The 22,510-nt window shown below is 41.2% G+C and overlaps 1 protein-coding gene across 8 annotated transcripts in view; it reads left to right on the forward strand.

Annotated features, from left to right (window-relative positions):
- The window catches only part of LOC135239253 (disabled homolog 2-interacting protein-like), a 247,700-nt gene that overhangs the window by 68,444 nt on the left and 156,746 nt on the right, over positions 1-22,510 (forward strand). For 2 of the 8 annotated variants that reach the window (XM_064307795.1, XM_064307796.1), the window contains exon 1: positions 5,413-5,923. The exons of the other annotated variants lie outside the window; for them this stretch is intronic. The gene's annotated coding sequence lies outside the window, so the exon portion shown is untranslated. Of the gene's footprint in view, positions 1-5,412; positions 5,924-22,510 lie in introns of those variants that run through there. 8 annotated transcript variants of the gene reach the window in all.

Consider the following 22,510-nt stretch of genomic DNA (forward strand, 5'->3'; position numbering starts at 1 on the left):
GTATTAAAGCTGCACTTTGAAGCAAGATTCTTCAGCCAAGTATCTACAGTATAATGAACAGTCTGTACAGCTAATACAGCTAATGCACAATCAGAGAGGCTCTTAACTGTAAAAAAAAATGTAACAATTCAACCTCTGAGGTTTAGAAGCACATTCACATATACCTGCACTTCTCAACTGCCTCTCTGTGCTCAATGTATGTATACTGGGACTAATGTGAAATCGATAAAGGTAAAGTCTGTAGGAAGCACAGTCTGGAAATGAAGGAACTGACACTCTTTACAGTAGTGATGTTGCATTTGTGATCATCCAACAGATTTATTTAAGCAAGAAGCAAAGGGTTGTTGGCTCTTGGTGTGTGATCTCACTTTCTTAGCTGCTACCACTGACCTCTCTCACTTTTGCCATTCATTTTCAAAATATTGTGTGAGTTTGAAAAGATTTGTTTGGCATTGGTGTAATTTGCTAATATCCAATAGGTGTTTTGCAGTAGTCAGTGATTCAAAAAAAGGCGCAGCAGTGTGATCACCTCTGAGCTACAGGTCACAAAGTGGCTTTGAGGGGGTGTAATGTTATGTATCTGAATCGTCCTTGCCCAGGCATGTACGTCAGATCTCCTGGCTAATTTTCCTTTTTATTTAATGTTCCTTCTGCAGTCATATTTAAAGGTGAGAGAGCTGCCAAATTGCCAAATTCAATTTATTATATTAGTTTTAGTTTTGTTTCAGCATATATGCCTCACCCAGAAATACCCTGACTCTATACTGCATATTTCCATATTTCTATGGACTGAAAAACAGTTTTTAACTGACCCAACAGATTTCACATATCTTTTTTTCACACTTGATTTATCTGAATTTGATAGGCTAGTAGTGGATTGCCGAATCTGACATTGCGCTTTAAGCCTACTACACGCACTATGACATTTGAAATGTACAAGTGCACTTCAGGTGAATCTAACTACTACTGCTGAATTCGAGGAGTCGAGGCCAACTATCCTTGCAGTTAAATTAATTATTTGTCTTCAGCCTCTGTCCAGTATTTATTTTGGCTTCACTCTTGCAGCTATTGCCATTATGTCATACTCCTTTGACAGATTATGCAAATTCTATCTGGTTCTCTGAGAAACAGCCTACAGAAAACAACTGTTTCTTTTTGGCACATAAAATTGCTGAATGGTTATTTTTCACTGGCTGTTGGCAGGACTCTATGCTTTCTGAAATTAAGCTACTTCTGTGCAATGAGCATGGGAATAACGCATAAATAGAATATATTATTATTAGTCAACAAAATTTAGTGCAAATTTCTCGCCGGGCAGAACTTTACTCACAGCTTGTTGGTACCCACAAGAGGCATAATAATTTATAGGAATATAGGAATGCTTATAGGAATTTGTAGCAATGCATGTTCTGAGATGTTTAAGGCATGCTATGCAGAATTTATTTCCTTGCTTTGCTCCTGCGTTTACAATCAAAAACATCTACTCCTCCATTCTCAACCCCACATACACCCCACGATAACAAAGCTAATGCACAAACAAAACAACCACATATTTTGCTCTGGCTAGCTATGTTGGTGTATTTATAACATCGTATTGTAGACTGTTGGAATCACATCTCCTTCAAAAATACAGCAATAGCTGCATTCATAACTGCATGCACTCAGGCAGTCACAAGTATGTCAAAATGCTCACCTGACATATCCAATGGCAAAAACTCCCACTTCGCTGTCATATGCAATAAAGTTACGAGGTAGCTAGCTTTAGCTTAGTGGTGATGGAATAGGCCTACAGTAGCCACTACTACTATAACACAGCAACAGCGGGTTTCGGTCTGCTCTCATCTGCCTGGCAAAGTTCTGTAACATAAGCATGCATATTCACAATCACATCAATTCATTGTCATTTTCCTTTATTTATTTATTTATTTATTTAGCGTCTTTTGACAGATAAGCAGATCATAATTTTTGCATTTTAAATACAAAATGGAATCCAACTGATTGCAGGTAAATGCAGAAGGATTCAGTACCTCTTTCTCTACCCTACTATAGCTATTCATTCTAGAACATGAAGTTTGGAGCATCAACACGCATTTACATTTTTCCCCCTGGATTGTGAAGCTGAGAGAGAGGAAACCACTTCACTGGCATTCAGTGTTTATTTTGTTCTACTTGTGCAAGCTCGGAGGGGATTCACTTAAGAACAAGTCATGCTAGTGTCATTTCAGTGTGCCCTAGTGTGTCTTTAAAACAAAAATACTGATTAGTTTCTAAGATGCTGCAGTGGTGGCTTATTACTTATAGTCTACTAGATGTGGAGAAGTTGCACCAGTTATTTTCTTGTGAATTAAAATGATGCGATGCTTCACCTAATGTAACATGGAGTTCATCAAATGAATGATAAAAAAGCTGATCTACTCACAGGTAAGGGATGTGTAATACATTTTAAATTACTGCCAATAATTAGCAATGAAAAAGTAATTAAGCTGAGATTGCATGGGTTATTACGTGCTTTCCCAGAATTATTTTAACAAGATAGTCCTGCTGCAGTCTCTTCTCATGTCAAAGTTGGTGCAATTAAATTTCTTTCTATTACATTAATTTTGTATAATATTGTCTACCGTTTAATTACTATATTCTAGTTTTGATACAGGTTTGGGTGCTTATCTTGCAACTGAAGTGAACCTTTCCAGTCACTTTTATTTATACAGATTTTTGTTTTCTTTATCAATTCTTTGAGGTGTAAATCGATGTACAGTACTTATCAAAGATTGAATACTTGAAGTTGTGTGTCTTCAGGGAGTTGTTTTCCTGCTATTTCATCATAATTTGTTAATCAGGACAAGACAAGACAACTCAGTGCAAGATGAACTGAACCAAGAAACAGGCTGTGGCAGAAATCTGAGCTGAACATTGTTAAAGTTGTTTAGGTTCCAGTGGTGTGCTATAAAGAGCTGTTTAAAGTTTTTTTTTTACTGTATCATTTTCTTCATCATGTGCATAGTTTTCTAGTCCCTCTCAAATCCAGAAAGCACTGGATCTATAGCAATGTAGGGGGTTCAGGCCAGTGGCTTTTCTTAGGTATTGTCCTTACCTCATGGAAAGGTCTCCAGTGATATTCGGCATATAGGGGTGCAGCTCATGTGACTACCTGTGCCGAGAAGCCTCATAGAAGAAAAAGGGCTAAACTGATGGCAATGGTGTGGAGGCAGAATCACCCACTCCTCTTTGCCTCTGTTGCGGCCAATAAACTCTGAAGAATAGTTGCAATTAGGACCTCCAGATCTGTTCCTAACAATGCAATTCTTTCTCACGTCAGGAACTGCAATAGATCCTCCCTGGGCTAAAGGTTACTGACCTCTGACCTTCAGTTCAGGCTGTGACATCTTTTTGCCTGCTCTCAGTTCCCGTAGTGTATTGAACTTGTTGTTTGAAAACTTGAGTAACCCCCACTCATTGAAAGCTTAATGGGCCTCTTACACACACACACACACACACACACATGCAAGGGGAAGGCGAGATGGGGGTGGGTGCTCTGTGTAATAGAGAAAGATAAAGAGAGACAAGTCAACTGAGCTAAGGTGGATAAAGTTCACCGCTCTTCTTTGGCTGTTGTAACACAATAGCCTTAAACCTTAGGTGACCATTGTCTTAGCAATGGAATTTCTTTTAAATTTCATGATCCATTAAATTACTTAATTGACACCGAGTCTAGTTATGGAATTCTCAAAACAGGGCAATGCTTTTATTTTGAAGGGTAAGCCAGTCTTACAAGTTTTTATTTCATTTTTATCAACCTCCAATCCACCTGGTCCTATGCAAGGAACCATTCAGATACATTTGTTTCTCAAAGTTAATGACAGGCTAACTTTTTCCACTTAGATTAGGAATTTGGTTTCTGTAGAATTAATTGCATTTCATTTGAATGACATTAAACCAAGCAAACATAAAAAGCTACTATAGCTGAATCAAATCATGACATATATTTCAGTTATGGAATGCAGAGATAGATGTGCTAATGTCCCTCACGAATGTGTAAATTAGGTGTTTGCAGTCAGTATTTTGGAACTGTGCATGCAAAGAAAGCATTGTGTTGAATTCACAAACCATGTTGGAGATTGCATACCTGTTGCCAAGGCTCTTGACAGGTTTGAGAAGAAAACCTTGGCCAAAATGAGAGAGGCGACCCACAGTATGCAGGGAGGCTCATTGGTCGGCGTATTGTTGATGAATATTTGTCATGTTAACCCTTGTGGAAAAAAAGTAACCAAATAAAACTATTCTGTTCTACTTATTCTAATAAATCCATTATGAACATGAAAATAAAGCATGCCATTCCTGTTTAGGCGCGACCAGCCTGTGTTCGAACTTGGTGCATTGGCATTACTGACCCAGTTCAGAAATCACTACATTACCAATATGCTAGAGCTTTGAAAGTATAGGTTCTAATAAAATTTTAGGACTGACCGTCAAAGTGCCTTTTAGAGCTAATAACAAAGTCACAGCTAATAACAAAGAACATTTGTTCAGAAGCAAAGTGGTTGACCTTTAAGTTTAGGACTATTTTTCAAATTCTTAACAGATAGTCATAGATAAGTTAGCCTATATTGTCTTTAATAATAAACAGTGGCAAGATAGCAATGGGCATAGCCTACCACAAACTGTTTAGAATTTTACAAGTGCTAAAAAATTTTGCCTACTCATGTTCTAAACAACAAATCCTTGTATTAATGTTACCATGACTGACTACACTGGCTTAACCCTTGGATTGTATTCAATTTGTCATATTTTTGATTACATCATCCCACTCCATTCTTACGTTATGGACCTGTGCATTTTGCAATAACCACACTGCTTAAAGTTGAGGCCATGCTGTTCCATATGTTGTTCTTCTCATTGGGTGCAATCTAGGCATTTTGTTCCCCAGTTCAGTTACAAGTGTCTTTATTTCTCTATCAGAAAAGCAAACCTCTATGCAGTCTTGGGACTGCCATATTGGTACAGATCCATGCTCTGTCACTCTCTAACCTGCACTGTTTAAGCGCTTCCCAGTTGAGGCAGTGAACAGCTCCAAGCTGTAGAGAATTAGTTGCAGCACACCTTATGGTGCAGATTGCACTAACAGTTTTACTATTTTCAGGGCAATGAGCGATTATGGGCGTGGATGAAAGGCTCTTTGGCCCTGCAGTTCTGGCTCACTTTGCCTGACCTGTGTGCCCACAACGCAATCTTTGTGAATCAGAGCCTGCTTTTTAAAGGGTGCTATGAAAAGAAAGGGAAAGTTCTCCATTGTTATAAAGTGTGCTAAAAGTAGCCTTGAGATGACTGGTAGATCCTTCTGCTTGGGCCTAGGCAAGGTCGAGATGTAGTTAATGTTTCTGTTCCTAATGTTTCAGTGCTGCACTGTCTGTGCTGCATGCTGAAGCGAGGTGCAACGGAGTCGGGGTGAGTCAGGGCCCCTGTTGTTCGCTGGTCTCTACAGCCCGCCCTCTGATTGGTCCTCCCCCAGCCAGGAATTCAGCTCTGAGCAGCTTGTTCATTCCCCTCTGCCCGAGGGCGTCAGAGCTGAGAGCAGAACCGCGTGGAGCCCTTCCTTTCAGAGGAGGGACAGAGAGGGAGGGGGAACCGCTACTACTCTACCGCATGCCAGCCCCTCTCGTTTTCACTGAAACTCTACTTTACTCTGAGCTTGAAAGGGGGAGGAACTGAACTCAGATTGGCTGCCCTGTAGGAATATGCGGTGAACTGGATTCTCTGTGGCTGCCGCTGACTGATTGAGCAGAGGAGGAGAGAGAGAGAGGGAAAAAGAGCAAGATACGGGAACGAGGGAGAGAGAAAGAGAAATTACAAGTTGTTAGAACTTGTTGCTCTTGGCTTTTTAGCGTGGAGGATGGGATTCCCGGGCTGAAGCAGCAGACCGTCTGAGGTAAGAGCTTGGCTTGTTTCCCGCTGCCAGGGCTTGGGGGGGTCTGGGGAGCTGTTTATCTCCTCACTGTGAGAAAGGGGCTTCTCCCCAGGAGTCTACACATTCCCCGGGTCTGCATTGTGCGGGGGAGGGAGGTGTCTGTTCAACCGTCTCACGTGCCAATGAGATTCACAGACAGCCTTTTTTTCTACAAAGTGGGTGAATGTGTGAATGAGAGGCTGGCTTTCAGAAAGTTTTGGAGAAATTCAGAGATTTCACGAATGCACCTTTAATGAAACTTTTATCATGTATTGTTTTCTTTAGTGTGATCTCCATTGGCCATTTAACTGCAGTGCAGCTGGAGTACTGTAAGAATGTGTGTAAAAACAGAACCCCTAAAAGCTTTCAATTTCACTATAGTATAATCATGCCTTTCTTTTGTTTGCACAGCTCTGATTGCGGTGGTGTGTGGCATGTATCTGCTAGCAGCAGTTTTTAGCAGTTTTCCAACTTGAAATCTAATACCTGTAATTTTTTCTCCATGTTTATTTTCTTGTATTATAGATTTGGAGGTTCTGGTTGTACATGTATTTGGTGATGCTTTCTATCCATTTTATGTGTACTTGTTTTCCATTACATTATGTGATGTTTTCATGGTGTCTGCCTGTGCTTTGACCATGGAGTGAGTCTTGGCGGTTTGCGGCTCAGTTGTATGGTGCGGTTGTGGGTTTGCCCCTTGTTCCGTGGTCATTGTTGTCCTATTAATAGCCCGTGGACGGCTGCTGGAAAAGGAAGTGCCCTTGGAAGTAGATTACAGGGATGTGGAAGGGGTGGTGTACAGAGGGTGATGGAGCTCCTTCGACCCCAGCACAGTCCTGATACAGATCATGCTGTACACACTGGCTGTCTGGGGCAGCCATGTTATTTCCCCAAAGGGATCATGGTGCCATCATCAGCCAGACCAGGAGAAATCCTGCTGGAACCTGTACCACAGCCAGGACCCCTGCATCCCTGCTTTAAACCTCAAATGCAGGTTGAAGCCTTTGAACTGGCATTTAATTCTCCAGTGTTTATTGTGAATGTTAGGCCTATATATAGAATCATTGCTATTGTTAATTAAAAAAATATATTTTCTATATTGTATAATCTTACTCAAGTAAAGGTTTCAGCTGCTTATGATGCTTCTGCATGTAATGGTATCTAATTATGACTGCACATTGTGGTTGTCCTGTGTCCTGTGCACACTGAATGCTGTAACAGCAAACCTGTTAGGCTTCTTCCAGTCCCTTAGTTTCTCATTTTCTGTGTAGTAGAAAAGAGTTGGTGTGTGCTCCTGGCACCTGTTATGTAGTAATGAGGCATAACTGTCAAATCTATCTGCAGAGCAGAACCATTGCCGTAGTAATTGAACTAATCATATGATAAGCCTAAGCATTTTCTTTTTATTTTTACTTGAACACATACACAACAGGTTATTGCTGTATGTACCTAACGTCTAAATGCATATGCATTATCATGCCCTATGGTGGGGCGGCAGTGTTGTATAATGGGTGAGGAACTGGTCTTGTAACCTAAACGTCACAGGCTCAATTCCTGCCGTTGTACCCCTGAGCAAGGTACTTAACCTGCATTGCTTCAGTATATATCCAGCTGTATTAATGGATACAGTGTACATCCTATGTAAAAAGATGTGTAAGTCACTCTGGATAAGAGCATCTGCTAAATGTCTGTAATGTGATGTTGTGATATTTAAGGCGTTCAAGACTATACTGAATTACCAGTATTTAAATTCATTATTGCATTTGTATGTTACATTCTCTTCGTGACCACCAGCAAAGTCTTGTTTTTACTAAAATACTTTTCTGGTATGCTTGAGGCTTTGCATCTTCCATTATTTTTACAGAATTTGTGAATATTCAAGGCCAGCACATTCAATCAGGCTCAGGGTTCTTTCAAATATTTTAAAAAAAATATTCATATGCATTTATTCCCAACTCTTGTCACTTTCTTTCAGTGTAATTTTGATTGAACATTTTTCTCTAGAAATGTTACCTTGAAATTTTTTTTTTCACGAACCGTTGTAATCTAGATAAAATCATGGTTTTCCCCCACCATACTTCTTATTGAGGTTGATGACTGTGCTTAAATAGCTTGTGTACTGTTGTGCAGGACAAAGGATAAACAGGAGTTCTCAGTCTGACCTTTGACATTTTTGCCTTTACAAAACATAATTACATTAGCTGTGAGCTACTGTTATCCTGAGAGAGAAAGCCCTCTGTGATGTACACATGGAAATACAGGACAGTGTGATGTGTGTGTGTGTGTGTGTGTATACGCATGTGTTTGCAAGACAGCTGCAATACCCACACTCATTAAAATCTATCAATTAGCCATTTCACAACTCTGTGCCTTGTTAACAAGCTTCTTCACACAAACTTTCCACTTAAATACTTAAGCAAGAGGAAGTCCTTAGTGTTTACTAACCTTGCATTGTTTGAGTGTTGTGTAATGTTGTGTACTTTAGCAATTCAAGAGCCTGCGTTCTGCTTCTGAGGTAATGGCATTCTTAGTGGAGGAATGTGTTGTTTTTACAGATGCGCGTCAAGCTGTGAGGGACATATGTTTGGCTGGCAACCTCCTCTCTGCACAATGCCTGTATCGACAAGGCTTTGTTCTACAGATTGTTTCCCTGCTTTGAGAAAACAGGAAGAGCTTACCAAGGTTTCCCCTACTGACATGAAAACTTTTGAGACCTTAAATCTGTGAAACTTTGTCAAGGATGATCTGGCCAAACTTCAGAGGCATTTAGACACATTAATTAAATACCCCTAAATCACTGCAAGGCAGTGTAGTGACTAGGATCAACAAATCTGCTTATTGCTAGCATATTTCTTGCTAGTACTCCCACCTCAGCTAATCACTTAAAGAATGTATGTCACACCCACACAAAATAATCTTTGTCTTAAAGCCTTGTTGGTATCCTTGGCCTTAGATGATAACTTTGTATGACATCATCTGTGTAGCTAAATGTGATTATAACTGACTGCAGGTTAAAAATGCACTTATAGTGTAGTTAATTACTCGAAGATGTATGTCACAGCTGATCTGATTTATGTACTGCAGTGTACACCTGTTATGTAGCTGTAGGGCACTACATGCTTTATATGGATGCAGGATAAACATGGGCAATGGAGAGAGACCTCAACAGGCATTAGTGGCCGGCAGAATGGTGTCCCCTAACGCCTGGCTTCTCATGCTTCTAATGATACAGAAGCCACTGTTCCAGGGATAAAATGTTATATGCGTGGGTTGCCTGATGGGAATTTAGCAGTCTGATGAAATCATTTATTTATCTCTGAAAGCAAAAGATTTTGTAAATCCATCTCCGGTCTCAGCAGAGAGGACTGGGGGGGCAGAGAAAGTTTCCCCATGTCATTCAGAACTTTGCAGTGTCAAGTTTGCGGTGTCAGGTCGAAAGTGTTCTCTGAGCCCTGTCTGTCCAACAGCTGATAGAGCAGTGTAGAGAACATGTAGACCTGTCTCTCAGTCTCTCAGTCTCCCACTCATAGATATGCTCTGGCAGTCTGCCAGCTTTTTTAGCAGGCAGGGTGGGATTTAGGGCTGTTTTGGAGGATGTTTTGCACATCACACCTGCAGAGAGGGAGGGGAAGTATGCAAGTGGTCTCGTGGGCACGCCTGGCATACTTCTACCACTGTAAGGGCAAGCGCAGAATACTGGACTGCAGGAGCGGGCCAGGTGTGCCCAACCTCCTGCCATGCCCACAAGCTGGAGAGAAGGATGGAGCTCTGCAGGGATTGGAGCTCATTTGCTGCGCTTCCTGTTTCGCCCACAACCAAGCATCAGAGATCAGGATTTGCTGATTTTTATTTCCGATTGGGAAACTAAAGATGGCGGACTTTGCTGTTTGTTGATGGATGGTGTCTGGGACAGGGAGCTCAGACTTTGGAAGCCCTACAGTGTAATTGTTCACTGTAAACTACAGTGAAGAGATAGCAACACATAAAAGTACAAATGGTTGCAGTATTTCTGTAGATGCAGACAATCCGACAGACAAAAGAAAATGTCTGTTAAGGGTGATCATGGGAGCTCATTTTTGTATGTGAAAAGAAAATCCAAAGAAGCCAAAAAAATAATGTATCGTGGAAACGGGGCATCTCAATTATATATTTAAACTGGCTTTTAAAAATTAATTTTATATTTCATTACCACTAACCACAGGCCACAAGTACATAATTGAAGAAAGCAGTAGCAATGTTGATGCCATATCAGGTCTCTGGCTATGAGCTATGACCCTGTTTTATTTCTGGTGATTTTTCAAAAATAGAAAGGGTGGCTCCCTGCCTTGGGCGTGCCCTCACAGAACCTCTTGGACAGTCCCTAACGAAAGTCCGGAACACTTCCCAAGGTTGTTATTCTAGTCTACAGGAATGTATGTGAGGCGTTCAGTGCTCGCTTTGCACTTAGCATCACAATAGAAAATCTGAATTTGTCATGGTCAGGCACACAGGGTTCTGGGGAGGGCGGCGTCTGTTGCACTACACTTCCTGGATATCGTCCCCTCTCTCAGTACCCATTGTCCGCCCATTTCCCCATTGGGGCAACGCGGGCAGCAGGGTGGGAAGACCCTGAATTCTGAAAAAGCTTTATGAGAGGTCAATCGTAAGATAAGGGCAACACTTAACCCATCCTGTACCTGGGTTTCCTGTTTTTAGTGTTGTTTCTCCCTTTGTTGTGGTGTAACTGTACTGGTATGCTCATTAAACCCAGTTCTGAATTGAAGACCATATTGTTCTGATACCTGCTTGGCCAAAGTCTATCTTCCTGTGGAAGATATAGCTATGACTGTAGCTATGGCTTCTCCTGTTGACACTCTGACCTAAACAGTGGTCACCGTCTGTTGTTAGAAGCCCCGTGTCTTGGGTTCAGCTGTCTATGTGTGAAAAGATGCTTGAGTCTCCGGAGGTGGCATGATGGGCTCTTCCTGCACCCCGCGGGGATGGCTTTTCATGTGGCCTGAGCCGGGAGGGTGGGGGTGGGTGGGGGTCATTTGCTCTCCTCTCTGAACACGTGCTGGGTTTTGAAGAAGAAATTGATACACATGGAAAAGGATCAGCTGGCCCTGCTCGCCGCTCTTCATCTCCCTGTGAAATATTCATCAGAGGAGAATACTGTTAGTTTCCCTCAATAATTTATACAGCCTTTGAATACAGCAGTCTACCTGAAATCCATGCGCAATCACAATTTTGTTGGTTACACATCAAAACAGGGAATATTAATATTAGGCACTGCATATGGCACTTCATCCATGCCCAAATAATAAACCCACTTTCAAAGTCACTTAGATCTTTTCCTTTTGCGATCATGATCCAAAATCGAGGTCAACTGGGCCTGGTCAGCATTTTCATACATGCTACAGAGCATGATAGGATGTTCATTGTTTAATTTTATCATGCAGTACACCTGTGTGGAAGCATCTGCATTTGTTATATTTCTACACTCATTCATTCATTGAGGTTTTTCCTTTAATTTGTCACCTGTCTGTGTGTATATATGTATTAATTCAGTTATTTAGTTGTTTAGAATGTTATTACCCTGTTTGCTGAGAGGGTTGGAATGGGTAATGCACGAGGATTTAAAAATGACTTCAATGTGCACAAACTCATCTTGCCATATTGGCATCATGAGTTTCCTATGATTGGAATGTCTTTTAAAGTCAAACCTTTGCCACCCCATTTCCCAAAGTGGAAAAGCTTCCCCCACACTCCTCTCTCCCACGCAAACACACCCACCATCACACAGACTCCAGTCTCCTCCCAGAATGCCGCAGTGTCTGGTGTTCCTCATACAGAAGCTGCACGATCTACGTGAACACTGCAGTCATCACGCTAGCCTTCAGGATCTTTCCTTCCGGCATCTCAACTGTTTCTGACAATCCCTTAGTGCTCATTTCAAAGAGTTATCCTTTCATTCAGTATTATAAAAACTCTTTCTCAAGGAACCTTGAGATTTTCCTCTTTGTTCACTTATAGACATGGTAAAACCAGCGAAAATTATTTTAGCTTGTCAAGTGGATACAAGGCAACTACTGGGTAGATATGGAAATAAATCTCATATCGAAGGAATTTCAGCCAAGGTCAGTTTGAAGGTCAACATGCCTAATGTCAGGCGCGTTCCCTGCTTCATACATTTTTCACTCTGTTACATGCTGTAGAGTGTAGAAGAAGGGTTTAAGAATGGGACTTACACTGTCACAAAATCTGACAGTGAAAATAAATGAAAGAGCATCTGTTCAAGGGGAAAGTTTGTGGGGAAACATAAGAGACTGATGAAGTACAACATCAAGGAAGTTTGTCTTACGTTTAAGTATTATATAGTGTGTATAGTTTACTCCGGGACTGGTGTTGGTCTGTCTTGCCACTGTGTATTTTGTTTAAAATGAATTTTGTGCTTTGATTAATGGTTTGCCTTTGAAAAAGAGTTTCGTTTCTACCTGAAGCTTTCTGCTAAGAAGAGGAGAGACAGAGTCAATAACAGTACTTTAGGACCCTGCTTTTATTCCACAGACTGTCTTTCTTTTCCATTCTCTTATCTGTGCTGTGATGAAAGGAATGTTTTTTTTTTTTGTGTGTGTGGACATTCTCGTTGTTCATCACACTCTCAGACTTACCCCCCTGTTGATGGGGAGCAAGGAAGCCAGACAAGTACTAAATAGATCTGTGTGTGTGCGTGCGTACATGCGTGTTTGTTTGTGTGTGTGTGTGTGTGTGTGTGTGTGCATGTGTGTGTGTGTGTGTGCATGTATGTGTGCGTGCGTGCGTGCGTGCGTGTGTGTGTGTGTGCGCATGTATGTATGTGTGCGTGTGTGCATGTGTGTGCATTTCAGCTTTTGTGCCGAATGCAGTTATATGTTAGCAAATATGTCTGTTGGAGACCATGTATGCCTGTATGTGTTATAGCACGTCTGTTTTGCTGCCAAAATCTTATCGATTGATAATGATCTCAGACCGCCGCACTGGTCTCTGCACTGAACGTTAGCCCGATGTAATGAGCTGTCCTCAGCCTTCTATCTTTGCTGTTCTTTATAAGTTCTGATTAAATTTGGTCTCCTGCTTCACCTCTGTGTTCTGGCACCAGCAGTGGAATGTCTATAAAGTCTCCCTGTTATTGCCAACAAGCATTAATATTCCACACTGGGCCACCAGAAGCATCCACCTCTTAAAGGCCCACACAATACTGCAAAGCAACGTGATGTGTTGTAATGTGCAAAAAAAAACCCACCTGTTGAAACTTTTCTCCTGGTGCATTGTTTAATTGGAATGCTCTATTCATCCTGATCCAGACTGCTGCCTTTTATGAATATGAGTGTTGAACAACCTTCCTCATTCTCAGCATTCCTGTGCACAATAGGATTGCATATAATATTACTCAGGACAAAGTTTCACCAGATAAAGCATTGGCACTTGATGTACAAACGGGACCACCAACGGTGTTCTGAGAGGGTCTGTGCGGTTATTGAATAGTTGCTGGGGTAATGATAATGTGGCAGTGGTAATTACCCTGGAATACTTACCTCCCCCCCATCTTCGCCCCATCCTCCCTATTTGCGCAGATACACAACACAATGCAAATTGTTGTGTTTTTTTTAAAGACCGAACCAGCAGTTTGCCAGATTCTTCTTCTCACAAGAGTATTTGCAGGCTTTACATTGTACATTTACAAGTGTTTTGCCTAGTAATAAGATCTATATTTCATATCGGAATGGTTTGGAATACAAGACTTTCTGACAACTTGCTGCAATGCACTCCATTTAATACTGGAAGTGGCAGTTTTTACAAGGCCCGTGCCGCTTAAAGGCCTGGATGGTGTTGAATTGGTGAAGAGACCTTAATGTGCATCCTGGCACAGAGGCAGTGCTGTCAGGAGCAGCAGGTGTTGTTTGTCGTATTTCATCCTGGCACAATGATGGAGAGATCCCATTGTGCCAGGTTTGCTCAATGTATTCACATGCCAGAGAGAAAGGAAAAGAAAAAAAACACAAAAGAGAGATGGAGTGAGCGACTGAGCAAGTGAGTGAGTGAGAGAGAGAGAGTGAGCGAGAGAGAGAGAAAGTCAGAGAGGAGGGCTAGTTAGCATGGAGACTTGACTTGGGTCAAGTTAGGTTATTTTCTGGTCAGAAAGATCTGACTGTTGCAGGGCTCATGTTCTTATCCATCTCTATAACACTATAACAGTGTTATATAATACACATGGAGTCTTCTGCAGGCTCTAGCATGACTTGTATGTGGTGCTAATTTTTTACAAGGGTGAAGTGCTTGTGAGCATATTTTGGGTGAGCATCCATGCCAGTTTCTCCCCATGTCACCCAACACTCGAAAGAGGTTCAGAAAGCAGACTATTCTCATCTTATCAAAATCTTTTTCCAATGTCTGTGATCATCAAACTGCTGACGTGTCGGAGAGCCTGAATTCTGATTACTAGGTTGGGCTGTGCCATGAGCATCTAAATGAGGATTCATTTGAGCATTTGGCCCTGAAAGGCCATGGGTTTATGGATTCCCATCAGAACCGCAGAGTGAATGTGTCAAACAGAAAGGCTACCAAGCATGTGCAGGATTTATCACGTTGTGAACCACACACTAAATGGGTTTGATTACTTTGTGCCCTTATGTTTCATTAGCCAGTCTTGTTCTGGTCAGAGACAGGTTTGTATAGTAACACAAACGCATAAAGTAGAATACATCAGTGCTTCCTGGTCATATTGGTGCCTCTAAATGTCTCCTGCTTGTATGTGATGTTTATATGCTGCCAGCCTCAGATAGAGCCATGTTGTTGCGTATCCTGAGCTATCTTTCTGAGTGATGCACATTTTTTTACATAATAAGGCCTCTAACTGTTGGTCCCTGCAGCTTCTCTCCATTCTAGTATGCAGAGAAATTAAAGAACAATGAGGACCAGCCTTCAGAAGCTTTGTTAACCAATGGAAATACACTGTGGCAATAGCTTGAGTTTCTTCTGTGAAAGGTGCTGTGCTGTGTCTTTTGTACATTTTCCAAGCCACTTTCTCTAGATCATAATCAAAAGCTTTTTCTTTTTTTTTTAGCAGAATCGCTTCGTATTTTTAAAAAAGTTCAGCTGTTAAAAACAAGCTGTAATCCCCTGGCTCCAGTCTGGCTCACTCAGTAAAGGCAGTTGCCACAAGCAGATGCTGAATGCCTGTGCTATGCCATTAGACTGGGAGCTTGCAGTGCCAGGACACTATTGACTTTGTCCCACTAGGGATACCAAGTGTTTTAAGTTAGCCTCTATTGAAACTCTATTCTATTCTGCTTTAGCCGATTCTCATCAGTGAGAGATGTGTGCTACCTCCCCTGTAGCTTTTTGTGGACTGTATTTTGGAAGGAGAGTTTATCAAAGATTATTTACCCGTAGTGCTCTTTGGATGGGTGTAGGTGGAATTGATCATTTCTAATAAGCAAAAATAAATAAATAAATAGGGGCCAAACAGGTATTGATTTGCTAGAAGATAAAGTTTTATTTTTGAACTTTATTAGTTTTATATTTTTTCAGAGAGCACATTTCAACTCAGGCATTACCATGCCACACAGACTGTATATCTTGCCATTAAAAACAACTATTACCCAAACACTTACATCCTGTGTTTTGTCTATTTCTACAATCTCTGTGTGACAAAAAATAGCTAGGCAGCCTTTATCTCGTTCCATGTTTTTCTCAGAAATTAGATCAGGGAAGTGATACAAAAAAACATGGATCGCTACATTTGCATTCTGTTTTACAAATTTTTATTGAGTTATTTGGAGTGTAGCATCTGTGGAAAATTGTTCTGGATTTATTAAGCAATTTACACCGCAATGACAACATGCATATTTTATTCAGTTTTACACTAGAGAGAGATCCATTATTTTATTTTCCCCTCTGTCTCATTTTTCCAGAATGCAGAAACCTCAGAGAAAGTAACAAATTATGTGAATGCACTTGAGTTTCAGTAACCTGAACAGGAAGTTGCTGAGCAAAATGGATTTTATTTTACTGTTAAATCTGCCAGAACTATGTATATACCATTTTATTTCTGCTGTATTGAGAATGAAGGAAAATTAATAAAAAAATGAATTTGGGTACAATTTGTCTTTAATGTCAATTAGGGTATTAAAAAACCAGGGAATGAATATAGGCACTAATGCAACTCAAGTCCCCCCCCCCTCTCAGCCTCTCTCCCTCTCCTGCTCAGATAATTTACCTTGTCCATTCCTCGCACTGAACTGACATTCAATCACTCTGCACAAACCATAATCCGCATTAGTGAATATAGTGGTTAAATCTGATAGAGTCACCAGTAGCTGGCTTAATTATTCCCCTATGTTGGAAGAGGTGCAAGTAAAAAATAAAAAAAAATCTTAAAGGGTGGTCTAAATTTTGCTGTGGCGCAGTGATTTTAGGGAATGTGGTTTGGAGAGTTAGGCAGATATCAGTTTACAAACCTTCTCAATGTTAGGATCAGGGTGGCCCTATCGCCGTAGTGTTCAACACAGGGGCTACAATAACAACTACAGGAGCACTGCCCTGAAAGGTATTTCCTTTCCTGCAAAGTCCCAAGGTAGGATGTATGGGTATTAATGCTATAGCACCCATAAGCCTTACGCTCTTCTACATAGCATTGCAGCATTTTAGTTGTAATGTCAACCATCTTTAGCTGAAGCAAGGAGCTCTTGTTAGGGCTGGTTGTGCGCGTACTTCATACAGAGAAGGGTCAAAGCATGCCTTACCCTGTCCTCATGTGAATCGATCAGAAAGAGCGTTTTGATCTGCTCGGTTATAATGCTCATGTAGTCGATGAAATGGCAGCGCTGCTTCAGTGGATTTTTCTGGAGTATCATGACAACGGAGCCGGCTCAGAGTCTCTCACGCAGAGCAGACCTTTTGAAGAGTGGCAGTTGATTTGTTGCTCATCAATGTTCTTTAATAAATAATTGACAGCATTTCCTGCGAGGTGCTGCGCTGCGGTCGATTGATAGGAGCCCGTGGAGACCAGGAGCGAGCGTGCTCAGATCAGGATCTGTGCGTTTGGATAATGCAGGCAGGCAGAGCAGCAAAAAACTGGGTCAGCCCAAAAAGCACATCAGAGGATTTTTTAATACCGGTTCAGTTTGCCTCAGGATCTTCCCCCACTCTTGGCGCACAGTCGGGTTGTTGTGGGAACTGGATTTGGATGCTTTAGTACGCTAAAGGAGACTAGAGTAAACAGAGAGGGAAAAGTATGCATCTTTATTGCCTTTAATTTTGGGCTTGTCAGCAATACCCCCCCCCCCCCCCTTTTTAGAAATTTGCATGCTTTATGGTAAGACACACAACTATACACAGAGTTCACTGTAACTGAAAACAATTGGAAACAAGTTCTTAAATTGACATGCATTTATTTATATAATCACTGATCTCTGCATCCAGCTTTGAGGTTTAGTTGAGCATAGATGCAATGCAAACCAGCATACCATGCCTGTAAGGGCTGAATGTGTAGCTGGTGCATATTATGATATGTTTTAGATGTAGTGACATCTGGATGAGAAGAGATTATTTTTTTAAGTGCTGGTGGAATGTTAAACCTGAAGGCACCAGCATAGAAATCTGCGTTCTTTTCCTGTACTTTGGCGGAGGTGGAGCTAAGGCTTGTTCTGAACTTGAAAGAGATTTACTTTCAACGGCAATGTGCAATTAAAGTAGTGTATTGTCTTACATTTGTATTCTATTTCCTGTATTCTTTTCTTGAAAATATAAGCATTGGGATTTCTTTAAGCAACACCCCCCCAAAAAAAAAATAGATCCATTATTACAGAGACAAATATTCATCCACACCGCACATTCATATTCCATTGGGAGAGCAGACTGAGAGGCACAATTAGGACAATAATCCACTGATGAATGTGCTGTTTGTTTCTGTCAGCATTAATTAGTAACATCGCATAGGCATTCTGATTATCTTTGGATGAGTGTATCTGAGTTTCCATTAGTGCACTGTACTGCCCACAGACGCTTGGTTATATTTCTCCACTGAGGGTTGTCAACACTCTTTTGTTTATTTGATAACTATTCTGATTCCACACAAATCTCTGAATCCGTTAATAGAACTATGGCTATGTGTCCAGGTACTGTTCAATATCACTAAATACGATTGTGCCGGTGGTCAATTTGGTTGTACTAACCATGGTAGTGAGTATTCACTGATGATGGTGCTGTGATGTCATACTGTCAGGATCTCCCGCAATCCACATGCAGGCACTCACACACTAGCCTTGCTGTTCCAGCTGTCTGTCAGGCCTGGCAGTACATCGTGTTCTGAGGTAATGTATTCACAAAGCAAGGCGAAGTAATCAAGAACAGAGGGTGTTTCGCACTGTCAATCAGTGCGGTATGTGTTTCTCATTACATAACGCTCCAGTGGATAACAAGCGCACTACTCGTGCATACATATCTCAATTAAGTTTCCAGTTGCCATGTAGAAGGCTTTCTGAAAGAGGCAGCCCTGTCACAGGGCTAACGCAGCCTCGCCCTGGAGCCACGCGGAGCTGAGATAACGCAGACGCACGGAGGCACAGACACAGATCCTGGTGCTCAGCGCCACGTTCACATTATAAATGGCTCTTTACACACCTGCTGCGATTCAGGCATTTGCCCCACATGCCTGCTCATCTTCAGGATTAAGACGAGTGTTTTCATCTGCATCCTGCCTGTCTATCTCTGCTGCAGGGGGGCTTTGTGAAAACAACTTCTCCACGAACAGAATGTACTGCCTTTGTTGAACTTATCTGTTGCAGTTGTACTTTCCCTTGATTTATATATATATATATATATATATATATATATATATATATATATATATATATATATATCGATTGACGTGTTCTCTTCAGTGTGCTTATCTGAAGTCTGCCGTGCAGGTAATAAGATTTCTCCAGCTTTGGTTTATATGCAGCTGGCTGCATATAAACCACAATGTTGTTTCCCCTCAGTCTTTCTGTGAGTTCATTTTCTGAGCGCTCAAGGAGAGATTCAGATATTCAGAACTGTGATTTGCATTTCTCTTTAAACAACATTGTTTATAATGTGCTTTTCTTCCAAAGCGTAACTGCTCATTACTGCATTTAGAGAAGCTGTGGCTGCGTCAGTTTCTGAGTGCTTTCATTAGCGCCTGGATCCCATTAAATGCTGAGTCACAGAGATGCATCGTTGGGGGAATGTGTGGAGTCACGGACAAGCCCTGCTTGCTGATGTGCTTCTGTACTTGGATGATGGATTTAATCAGTGAGCTTTTCAGTCAAAGCCTCTGAAAATGCCAATGGGTGCCGTTGCTTTGTTTTTCAAAAAATCCCCCGCTTGGCTATGAGCGTGTTTCTTTTCTGTGTGACTTAAGGACAGTTTAATTAAGTTTCAGTCTAAGAATGAAGTGCTTCAGGGAAGGACAGGAACCGTGGGTGTTGGGCAGTCGCATATCAGAGTCATCTGTAAAGCATCAATATTTCAACACTACAGAAGTGTCATTGAAGTAATTTTAGGTGTTCTACTTATGTACTCTGTCTGGAATGTGAGAAAACCATCCCTGATAATTGTAAGCTGCAGTATAAGATAAAATACTGTGACATCTGAATATCCACCTTTAGCCAACTGTTCTGTATCTGTTCTGATCCAACATTCAAGCAGAAAGTTAGCTGATCATGGGTCAGATCACAGAATTTGGAATCCCACGGCTATTTTCTGACATGTCTGTCACCAAGACTTACTATGCACTGGAGGTTAGCAGTTTAAATGCCCAGGTTGACTATTGTGGCCTGGAACAGATCTAAAACCAGGCTGACATACTCAGGTTTCAGGGGGCTTCCCCGTTCTGCTCTGTCAAGCCAAATAAGCTCTAACCGTGTCAACTTGGTGGCCTAATATGTATGATCCAGGGCTGGCCTGTTGACACCTGCATCACGGACAAGGTTATACAACTGCACAGCGATACATGACCTGTAAAGCTATTGATAAGGAGAAAATGCCATGGTATTTTGAATTAATATGAATCTACTCTAGATGCAGTTCAACTTTCGTTGAACTGTGTTCTTATGGAGTCACACAATATTATTTTGTTTATGTCACTGACTACCAAACTCAGGTGATGTGTGACGTAATGTGAAAATGATACTTGCTTATAAATCAATTTATCTGAGTTTATATTATGAACAAAACACTTTAATGAATTGGCCTGGATGACAAACAAAGTCCCCTATTCGTTTGATGTAATCAATGTAAGTCACCCTGCATAAAACCCTTTTCAGCAATGAGTAACTATAATAGCATCACAGTGATTAAAGTCTAATGCATTCATTAGTCGAGTGGTGAAGATTTACTGTGAAATGTGTGTTACAATGACTGCATGCTATGTTTATACTGGCTACATTTAGTGTATTCTAACAATATATTTTGAGCATTCTTTCTAAACATTTGGATAGTACAATTTTGAATGAAAAATAAGCTGACAGCATGAGTTTGTATTTTACGTCCATCAATCTCCATGCATAGAAGAGTTATACGATGCAACTAAGCTATAAACTGCTTTTCAGTTCAACTGTCTGAACCTCACCTACGTGTATACGAAGAGCAGCAGTTCCACAGAACGTTGGGTGACTGAGCCTATCACATTAATTGCTTGTATAATAGTGCTGGCACAGCACATTGCTGATAGTTCAAGCTCCACTGCAGAGAACAGAACAACCTGGGATGTGCAACTTTACTCAGCTGACTTATTCAGCTTTTGTACCAACCGTGGCTTTTGTTTAACCTGACAAAATAGTGAGAGATCGAGTGGCTGCTAATGAATCATCTGTCTTTCTGATTTCATGAAGTGAAAGTCTTGCTATGCCTTGCATTTATTAATTCAACACGGTGAGAGAGCATAGCTGTCATATTGTGTGTGTGTGTGTGTGGGCTGCGTGTGACAGTTGAACTGTCTGTGTGCCATTCCTATTCTGTGAAGTTTGAATTATCCAGAGTCAGCATGCGGCAAACAGCAGTCTTTCGTACACAAGGTAATACAGCCAGTGCCTTACCCCCTATGTCCTCGTCCTGAGATGTACCTGGAAGGTGTTGGGCTCAGGTGACATGACTAAAAGCCTCATGAATACTCCGCTGAGACCAACACAAAGAACACCTGACAACAGGCAGCCGGCAGGTGGAAACCAGAGAAGCGTCTCCGTCTGTCTCCATGAACGGGTACCACATAATCACCTCCAGATCCACATTCCGCTCACATGACACTAAAGCATGCATTCACAATAATGTAACCATCCCTCTGACAAGTGCACAATCTATTCACATATCCTCCATCAACATAACATCTTTGGTATGGCCCTCATCTTGAAGGTACACCATTATTTCTTGATCTGTTCAAAAAATCTTGTTTTGATTTTTTAGCAGTGCTGTGTAGTAATTTTGGGATTCTTATGATTTTTAAAAAGTACCAATCTGCAGTCTTTAATCAGTGCCTTCTTGAGCTGTAAATATTGAATGGTTAATCTGTCTCTTGACTTCTGAGTGATTGCATAAGTCTGCTACAGGAAAGCAGTTCTTTAAAAATGCTTCGTGTAATGCGAAGCACTGCCATGTTGCAAGAGGGGATCCAGAGCACTTTATTTTGAGATAATGAGAGTTTGAAGTATCAGGCAGCCTACCTTCATGTGGTACTGCAATTCCATGCTGTCAGCCCTTCATGTAAATCAAATGAGCAATTTAAGTGTACCACTGTGTATCAACTCAAAACAGCCTTGGGTGAAGTCACATCTCTGAATCCATTCTATTGTCATGTTCACACATGTCCTCATCTCCTCCATGTTTTTACTTGTTTTGTTGAAGAGAATAGATAATACAGTTAATACATCGCAATACAGACGGGACTGTTTGTCGGCTGTGTTCAGCTTGCAGACAGTTTGCATCGTTCAGGGCCTGTATAAAATACTTTTGAAATACCTGTGCAATTTAACCATGTTCCAGCCCAAACATGCATTCTGTAAGTTTACTTTAATTGCTGAGCGGTGCTGAGCTTTTGTAAGTCTCAGCACACATGCAGTATAGGTGGCTGCTGTGATTACAGTAATCAGCAGGTTATTTGCCTTGGGGACCACGGTACTAATGAAGGAGGAAACAAGGTTCCCCATCCGCATGGACCCGCGTGTTACCTCCAGATGTTTGACCAGGTGCCACCATGGTGCGTTTCCGTCTGAACAAAGTTCCTCATTAGTGTCCTCCATGATGATTGGAAGTGCTGGATCACCTATGTCTGAAGAAATACTTGAATTTTCAAAGGATTTACCATTTTCAGGATGTCTTTACATAGTACATGTACTGGTATTAACTGTCATCTTTTAGCTCATAGTACTTTCAATCTGTGGATTTTTCTCTTTATCGTCATATACTTTTCTTCTGTGTTGTTTTTTTTTCTGTTGCCTTTACCTGCTCATCAACTGAATTAACATGTTTCACCCTGTCATATGATCTCTTTTTTATGGTCTGAACACTGTTATAATATTTGCAGATATTACATGC

Source organism: Anguilla rostrata, chromosome 14, assembly GCF_018555375.3.
Source record: "Anguilla rostrata isolate EN2019 chromosome 14, ASM1855537v3, whole genome shotgun sequence".
Classification (NCBI taxonomy): domain Eukaryota; kingdom Metazoa; phylum Chordata; class Actinopteri; order Anguilliformes; family Anguillidae; genus Anguilla; species Anguilla rostrata.